A 9,201-nucleotide genomic window follows, 5' to 3' on the forward strand; every position below is an offset into this window, starting at 1 on the left:
CCGGCCACTGCACTCCAGCCTGGGCGACAGAGTGAGACTCCGTCTTAAAAAAAAAAACAAAAACAAAAAAACAAAAAACACAGGTTTGACCAGGTGTGGAGGCTCACGCCTGCAATCCCAGCACTTTGGGAGGCCAAGGTGGGCGGATCACCTGAGGTCAGGAGTTGGAGACCAGCCTGACCAATACGATGAAACCCCATCTCTACTAAAAATACAAAAATTGTCCGGGCCTGGTGGCATGCACCTGTAATCCCAGCTACTTGGAAGGCCGAGACAGGAGAATTTCTTGAACCCAGGAGGCGGAGGTTGCAGTGAGCAAGATCCTGCCATGGCACTCCAACCTGGGCAACTAGAGCAAAACTCTGTCTCACCAAAAAAAAAAAAAAAAACAAAAAAACACGGGTTTACACATTTTTTGGCTCTTCATTTCCTTATGAAGGCTCCTGCATCAGGTAAAAATTACGTTAAATAAATGTGTATGTTTTTCTCTTGTTATGTGAGTCCTAGGCAGGAACCTAGGATGGTGAAGAAAAGCTATTTCTCCTCCCTATGGCATCCACACACCCAGGGCCTGCCACACCTGCCCAGCCCAGGACCATCACTATCTCAGTGACCAGTGGACAGCGGCCAGCAGGGCCACACGGATCAAGGTGGGCCCCAGACAGGCAGGGACCAGGCCTCGCATCATTCCACAACTTCGGTCCCCTAATCACCAGGGTAGGTATGAGTAAGGCCATTGCACAGTGGCAAAAACTGAGGCCCGCAGTGGCCCAGGGACCACCACTCAGATCCCTCCCAGCACAGCACAGCCAGGAGCTCCGGACAGAGTCCCAGGAGGCCCTGCCCACAGGGTCAGAGCGCCCCTGCCCGCGGCCCAACGGACGCGCAGGTGACCATCACCTGCCAAGCTCGTCGCAACGCGGGAGGTGGGGTAGACCCTCCCCTGCCCCGGAGCCCGCACCTCTGCACGGTGAACCGAGGCGCTCCAAGGGGTGCGCGGACAGCACCGGGCACTGAGGAGGTGAACGCGACTCCCACACACGCGGGGCTGAGCCTGCGCCCCAGAGCTCCAGAACATGCATGGGCCCGCGGGGCCGCAGCCCACGCCCGGGACAGCAGCCCGCAGTCTACGCAGGGAGCGGCCGCGGGGCTCTGGTTTCTGCATGTTCTGAATTGTCTCCAAGGAGCACATTCCACTGTCAGAATAATAAACTTTTACAGAAGTGCATTGCTCTGCAGCGCGGGGGGAACTCGGCCCCGAGAACAGCGAGCGCCCTACACGCCTCGGCGGAGGAGGGACGGCCCCCAGCCCGGCTCCTGGCCCCGCCCACGGCCCCGCCCCAGTCCCAGAGCCCCGGCCTCGCGCACGCGCGTCTCGGCGGCTCGCAGGTTGGCCGGGAAGCAACGCTTTGCGGGCAGCGCCCCCTGCAGTCCATATGCGCCTGGGGCCCTGCGGCTGCGAGCAGCTCGGGCCAAAAGCCCCAGGACCCGGCCCTGGGGTTGTTGACTTGCACGTGGGCGCTGAGTCTTGGAGGCGAGGGGACAACTCGCCACACTCCCGTCCTCTCCCTAGAGCTCGAAGCCCCTCTCTGCTGAAATGGGGCCTCCTTTTCTTGGGAAACTTACTTTGGGGGAAACTAAGTCTCAAGGGGATCTTAAAACCCAAGACGGGGGAATGGGAACCCCACAGGATGTGGGGGCGCTTTTCTGGCCATCTCTACATAAAACCTGCCAGGGTCCTCAGACCCTGGCTCCTCTGTCAGTTCCCAAGACCCGTCGAGCGCCCACCTGAGCCCGGTGCCCACTGGATGGGGGCTCAGGTTCACGTGGTCAGTCCTCGCTCCCACCTCCAGAGACCAGGCAGTCATGCCCTTCTAATACGGCGGAGGTCCCAAAAGATTGTACCGTATTTTTACTGTGTCTTTTCTGTGTTTACCTATGCAAATGCTTAGCATTGTGCCGTAGCAGGCTGTGCCATCTGGGTTGTGTAAGTACACGCCATGATGTTCACATGACGACAAAATCGCCAAAGGACGCATTTCTCAGTACATACACCTGTTGTGAAACCACACGTGACTGTTGTGTCCTAATTCGACCCCCTCATTCCATAAAGGAAAGAGAGACATTGAGTTGCCATAGGTCTCCTGGTCGTCAGAGGCGAAAGCAAAACTGAAGCTCTGCGCCTCACAGCAGTCACCCACCGCACCCCCTCCCATCATCATCAGGAGGCCTCCCCAGGTTTCTGCCCCAGGGAGCGCAGCCGGTGGACAAGTCCCTTCCACCCTCTGAGCCTCCAGCAACATGAAAACACTGGCAGGAGACCCTCCATGATTCCAGGGTTCCTAGAACACTGGCAGGACACCCACAGCCGGTGCCCACTCCCAGGTCACCCCACTGAAAGCCAGCAGCCTTCTGTATGGTCTGCATCCATGGTTTATATTTCTTCCAGGGGTAATTACTCCATTTGTTCACAGGTACACGGCTTGGCACTCAGGGGCCATAAATTAAAGAGATGTTGTGATAAAAAGGAAGGCAGGAGAGATTAGGGGCTGGTGGATCCCACTTGCCCTTCACCACCCATCTCAGAGACTGGCCTAGGAGAAAGCCACCAAGATCAAAGGCCCCCAGCCCCTGTATCCCCATGGATGTGCAAGCCTGAGCTGTCAGTAGTCCTCCTGAACCCTGCCTTGAGCCATGCTCAGCCATTCCACACAAGCCTTATTTGTAGCAATCATCTGCTGGGCTCTTAAGCATTGTGATGCAAATTATAAAAGCCATATTAGTTCAGATATCTCATTAACAATTTGAAGGACTAGGCTGATGTATAGAGAAGAAATCTCATTTGCAAGTTAATCAAAATAAAGGCTAGGGAACTAATAACCTCTTCTGAGCCATTGTGCATGCATGGAACACTGGAGTGAGCCCTGAAATATATTTTAAAGAGCTTTTTTCCTCCATCCTGGCTAACACGGTGAAACCCTGTCTCTACTAAAAATACAAAAAATTAGCCGGGCGTGGTGGCACGCGCCTGTAGTCTCAGCTGCTTGGGAGGCTGAGGCAGGAGAGTGGCGTGAACCTGGGAGGCAGAGCTTGCAGTGAGCGGAGATCGTGCCACTGCACTCCAGTCTGGGTGAGACAGCAAGACTCGGTCTGGGGAAAAAAAAAAGGGGGGGTTTTTTTACTAAATGGACCAAGCTGCTTTATATATATATATATAAAGATATTATTCATTTTGATGCCTCCTGCTGGTATTTTAAGAATCCATCCCCCAAGTTCAAAACAAATTGAAATGCTTTTACAGGCTGCAGGAGCCTCTCGGCCAAGCTCTTGAGGCAAAGGGAGGAGCTGTCCTCAAAGCCCCCAGTCTCTGAGGTACCAGGACCACCTACTGGCTCCCTCAGAAGGTTTGTCCAGCCCATCCAGGGCTCTTGGGCATCAGCACTATTTCAATGACCTAAAGCAAGCTTGTGTTTCTGAGCCTTGGTCTCCTCATCTGTAAATGGAGATAACAATACCTGGGGTGAGACTTAAGGCATTTGAAATAGTGCCTGGCACAGACTGCTGAATAAATGCTATTTATTTGAACCACTGTCTATCCTCCGGGACCAGCCAAGTGGTACTCAATAAACATTTTTGAAATAAATGTACCTGTTAAAAAGCCCCTTGATGCCAGGAATCGTGTGCCTTATTCACCAGTAGCCATCAGTGCCCCAGCATGGTTGGGTGAATGACACGCTGCCTCACACTCAATACCTACTTTGCAAAGACTGCACATTAGAATCCCCAGGAGCATTTAGTATCCAGGTGCAAGGCCCATCCCAGGAGATCCTGATGTAATTGATTTGAGGTGAGGTCTGGCCATCAATATTAATTTTTTTTTTCAAGACAGTGCTTCACTCTTGTTGCCCAGCCTAGAGTGCAATGGCACAATCTCGGCTCACTGCAACCTCCGCCTCCCAAGTTCAGGCGATTCTTCTGTCTCAGCCTCCTGAGTAGCTGGAATTACAGGTGTGCACCACCACGCGCAGCTAATTGTTGCATTTTCAGTAGAGACGGGGTTTCACCGTGTCAGTCAGGCTGGTCTTGAACTCCTAACCTCAGGTAATCCACCCACCCCGGCTTCCCACAGTGCTTGGATTACAGCCATGAGCCACTGCACCTGGCCGATAGTAAATTTTTTTTTTTTTTTTTTTTTTTTTTTTTTTTTTTTTTTTGAGACAGAGTCTCGCTCTGTCGTCCAGGCTGGAGTGCAGTGGCGCAATCTCGGCTCACTGCAGCCTCCGCCTCCTGGGTCCACACCATTCTCCTGCCTCAGCCTCCCGAGTAGCTGGGACTACAGGTGCCCGCCACCATGCCTGGCTAATTTTTTGTATTTCTAGTAGAGACAGGGTTTTACCGTGTTCGCCAGGATGGTCTCGATCTCCTGACCTTGTGATCCGCCCGCCTCGGCCTCCCAAAGTGCTGGGGATTACAGGCATGAGCCACCACGCCCGGCTATACTAAATTTTTAAGCAAGCCAGGTGACTCTGAGTGCAGCTGGCATTGAGCAGCACAGATCTAAACCTATAAATGTCCCCTATATGTCTCCCCCCACCGCTGTGGTGCTCCCCCATCACATACAGGTATGCTGCAGAGAGCATGCTGGGAGCTTCACAGTCCTAGTGCTTGACACACACTGTCACTTTCACCTCTGTTATTCTGGGTACGTCAGATGTCCTGTCCCAACCTCAATTTTCTTATATGTGCAGTAATTTAGATGAGGTATTCTGGAAGGTCAGAATCCAAAGAACACGTTATCATTAGGGGCTGTGGAGAGTGAATGTGGTGACTATTTAAAGTGCAAAAATGTACCGAGATTATCATCCTTCTTTCGCACATATCTAACTATGCATCTGGACACCACATACTCTATGAGTTCTCCTCTACTTTGAACCACTCCTCCCCGAAGAAGAAAGACCTTCTAACTTTCTCTGAAGAATGTGATCCCCTTTAAAATTATCAGGCCCAGAAAAGTATCTAAAATATAATGGCAGTCAGGTCTCACTCCCCCTTGAGCTAAATAATTATCTCTTGAAGCCCCTCGCCATGCAGCTCTAGGCTAATTGAAGCCAAATGGCCACAAAAACGCCAAACATCCTGTACTTCAGCAATGAATAGCCAATCGCTAACCGATGCCAATTCTCTAGACCAATGAATAGCCAATCGCTAACCAATGCCAATTCTCTAGACCAATGAGAGTTCCTAATAAATAAGTTTTGTAATCACACCTTCTCCTGATCTCTTTTTTTCTTTATAAATATTCTCCAGAGCACTCCCCAAGGCAAACTGATGATGTATCCTGGGCTGCAGTTCTCAAACTTGGCCCAAATGACAAAGGATTTTTCTTGGCCCCTTTGCCGGGCATGCACTAGGGGGCACCCCATCTACTGGGCCTGCCAGGCCACTCCGGTGCAGATCCCACAGCAGCTGCTACTGCATGCTCAGGCCCTGGTGGGAGGGGGTGTGTGAATGAGTAGTGTGGGGTCCGGCCAGCCATTCCAAATGGTGGCACAGGGGAAGGCTCCATGCAGGGTTTGTAGCTGGACCAGGTATGTCACCCCAAGGGGAATGCAGTGGTTCCCAGGCAGGGGTGCCCATGACCCCAAAGGCCCCAAAGGGTGTTACAATGTGCTCATTAGCTCTTTTAGTCCCACCATCCACAGCCCAACAGTGACATGTTAGCAGCTCATTCAGCCCCTTGCCCCATTCCAGCCCACAGCTCTGGGGCCAGCTCAGCCCCATTACTACTTCCCATCACGTGAGGCAGCTGCCCTCCGCCAGTGGAGGGCAGAGGGCCACAGTGTTACAGCCTTATGAGTACCCATGTTCAGTGAGTCTGCAGTTCTTGTCCCACATCGAAGAGGAATGAGGTCACACTGGCAACGTAGGGGTGGTGAGGGCAGAGAACTTTATTAAGTGACAAAACAGCTCTCAGCAGAGAGGAGATGGGAAGGTGGTCTCCTCCATTGTGGCTAAGTCTGAGGTTTTTATAGGCACAGGATGGGGGAGAGGCAGGCCATAGGTAGTATCAGAAAAGGCAACATTCAATTGGTCAAAAAGCATTATTCAGAAAGAGCCCATCGGAAAAGGGTGGGCAAATAGGAACAGAAGTTCTCACTCTGGGTCACAGGTTTCATCCAGAACCAACAGTCCAGTCTTTCAGACTTCAGGCTGTTTTTGGCTTGAAGATGGGGTTTCATTGGGGACCCACCCCTATAGGCCTAGGCATTTTGTCTGCCTCCTGCTATCACAAATAACTCTGATTATTAATTTTGCCTCAGCTTCTTCCTTTAAGTTGACATCCCCTTTGTGATACAGCCAGCCTATCAGCTCTATACCATCTCTTCCTTACCTGGATGTCACCCTTACCTGAAAGATTCCTTCTCCAGAAGCTTCCTCTCTCCCAAACTCCTCCAACTGTGTGTTGGGGGTGGGGAGCGGGAGCTAGCAACTCATCTATCGATCTGCAACTCTGTGCCAGGTCCTCCACCAGGAGCATGAACTACTCCATCTTTTTTAATCCTCCTAACTCCCCTGAAAGGTAGATAGCATCCCACTTCCTCACAGCTAAGGAAAGGGAGTCTCTAACCACAGCAAGAGCTCTGATGTTCCACCCCAAATCCAAAGCCTGTGTCTGACTCTCCCTGCCTCCCACTTCACCACCCCTCCACTTCATCCCCAGGGCACTAAGTGCTGTCAGCAGGTTCCTGCCCGCCTGTTCACCACTGGGCATAGGCCCTGAGGCCCTACAACCAGTGTGTACTGCATGAGTAAGCCCTAAACCATCAACCAGAAAGGATTTTCTTTTGTTTGCTTCTTTTTTGAGACGGAGTTTCACTCTTGTTGCCCAGGCTGGACCACGATGGCACGATCTCGGATCACCACAATCTCCGTCTCCTGGGTTGAAGTGATTCTCCTGCCTCAGCCTCCCAAGTAGCTGGGATTACAGGAATGCACCACCACGCCCGGCTAATTTTTTGTATTTTTAGTAGAGACAGGCTTCCTCCATGTTGGTCAGACTGGTCTCAAACTCCTGACCTCAGGTGATTCGCCCACCTCAGCCTCCCAAAGTGCTGGGGTTACAGGCGTGAGCCACCGCGCCCAGCCTAGGATTTTCTAACAAGGTCATGCCCCGCCCCTGCTTCAACCCCCTCCTTCAATGACCCCACTGCTCAACAAATTAAGCCAAAATTACCCAAGGCCCTCATTGTCATTAGCCACATTCTCCACAACTCCCTGTGCTTTGCTACCTCTGGGTCCTCTCTGACTTTTAAAGCCTTCAAAGAATTTAGCAGGATGATAGTTTTGTTAAAAATCACCTGGCCCTAAGGTCATCTCTGGTGAGAATAGCTGAATGCAAATTAAACTGACTCCTGATAATAATAGTATGCCCTAAGGCAACCTGCAAATGTGGAATCTCCAGTACACACAGAGACTGAATTCGAATCTGCATCTTAAGGCTGGGCACTGTGGCTCACACCTATAATCCCAGCACTTTGGGAGACCAAGGCAGGTGGACCACTTGAGCTCAGGAGTTTAAGACCACCTTGGGAAACACGGCAAAACCCTGTCTCTACCAAAAATACAAAAAATTAGCCAAATCTGGTGCTGGCCATGGTCCCAGCTAGTAGAGAGGTTGAAGTGGGAGACTCTCTTGAGCCTGAGAGGTGGAAGATGCAGTGAGCCGAGATCATACCACTTCACTCCAACCTAGGTGGCAGTGAGTCTCCAAAAACAAAATCTCCATCTTAATAAGATTCCTAAGACCGGTTCTCAACTTTGAATCCCCTGGAGAGCTTGCCCGGCCTGGGTGCCACCCCAGTTGTAATTGGCATGAGGAGGCCTCACCCATTTAAACGTAGTCATTCAGTGACGGAACACTACCCTGACAGAGTACCAAACACCCAGCTCTCATACTGCTAAGAGGTAACTTTTTAGAACCTGGGGGAGGGAGGGAGGAATGTGACACCATTAACTTGAGAAGTTTTTTCTCTTTGAAAAGCAAGTCACTTCTAGGCATTTACTCCATAGAAACACTGTGCACTCTTGCACCATCGTGAAATGATATGAAGTGGTCACAAGCTTTATTCAAGTCAAAGGTCCCCTGATATGAGATGAAATTACAGTATACCCACATATGATGAAATGCTAGTTATCTGAGAAGGAGACACAGAAAAACAACCAAAATACCCTGTTCAGGTAAAAAAAAAAAAAAAAGTTGCAACACATATAAAAAGGATAACTTTTAAAAAATGATAAATATTAGTATATGCACAGGGAACACGCTGTTTTGAAAGGGAAGTATAAAAGACTTATCTTTTAGATGTATTCTTTTTATAACTTCTGGTTTTCTGTAGATTAGAGCTGAAATGCTCTTAGAAAACACATGGAATAGGCCGGGCACAGGGGCTCACGCCTGTAAACCCAGCACTTTAGGAGGCCGAGGCAGATGGATCACCTGAGGTCAGGAGTTCGAGACCAGCCTGACCAACATGGTGAAACCCTGTCTGTACTAAAAACACAAAAATCAGCCGGGTGTGGTGGCGCAGGCCTATTGTCCCAGCTACTCGGGAAGCTGAGGCACAAGAATCGCTTGAACCTGGGAGGCGGAGGTTGCAGTGAGCTGAGATTGCACCATTGTACTCCAGCCTAGGTGACAGAGCAAGACTCTATCCCAAAAAAAAAAAAAGAAGAAGAAAAAAAGAACACATGGAATAAAGAAGAGTCTTAAAAAGGTTAAAAATGTAACTGATAATACTGCAGTAATAGTACAGTGACATGGGGAATAAAGAAATCTTGTATCTGAAGAACGTGAGCCCCTTTAAACTATCAGGCCCAGGTCAGGCATGGTGGCTGACACCAGCACTTTGGGAGGCCGAGTGGGGGGGATCACCTGAGGCCAGGAGTTCAAGACCAGCCTGGTCAACTTAATGAAACCCCATCTTTACTAAAAATACTAAAATTAGCCAGGTGTGGTGGTACACACCTGTAATCCCAGCTACTCAGGAGGCCGAGACAGGAGAATCATGTGAGCCCAGGAGGTGGAGGCTGCAGTGAGCTAAGATCACACCACTGCACTGCAGCCTGGGTGACAGAGAGAGACTCCGTCTCAAAAAATAAATAAATAAATAAAAACTAAATTATCAGGCCCAGAGAGGCGTT

The sequence above is a fragment of the Macaca mulatta genome, chromosome 9 (genome assembly GCF_049350105.2).
Source record: "Macaca mulatta isolate MMU2019108-1 chromosome 9, T2T-MMU8v2.0, whole genome shotgun sequence".
In the NCBI taxonomy this organism is placed as follows: Eukaryota; Metazoa; Chordata; class Mammalia; order Primates; family Cercopithecidae; genus Macaca; species Macaca mulatta.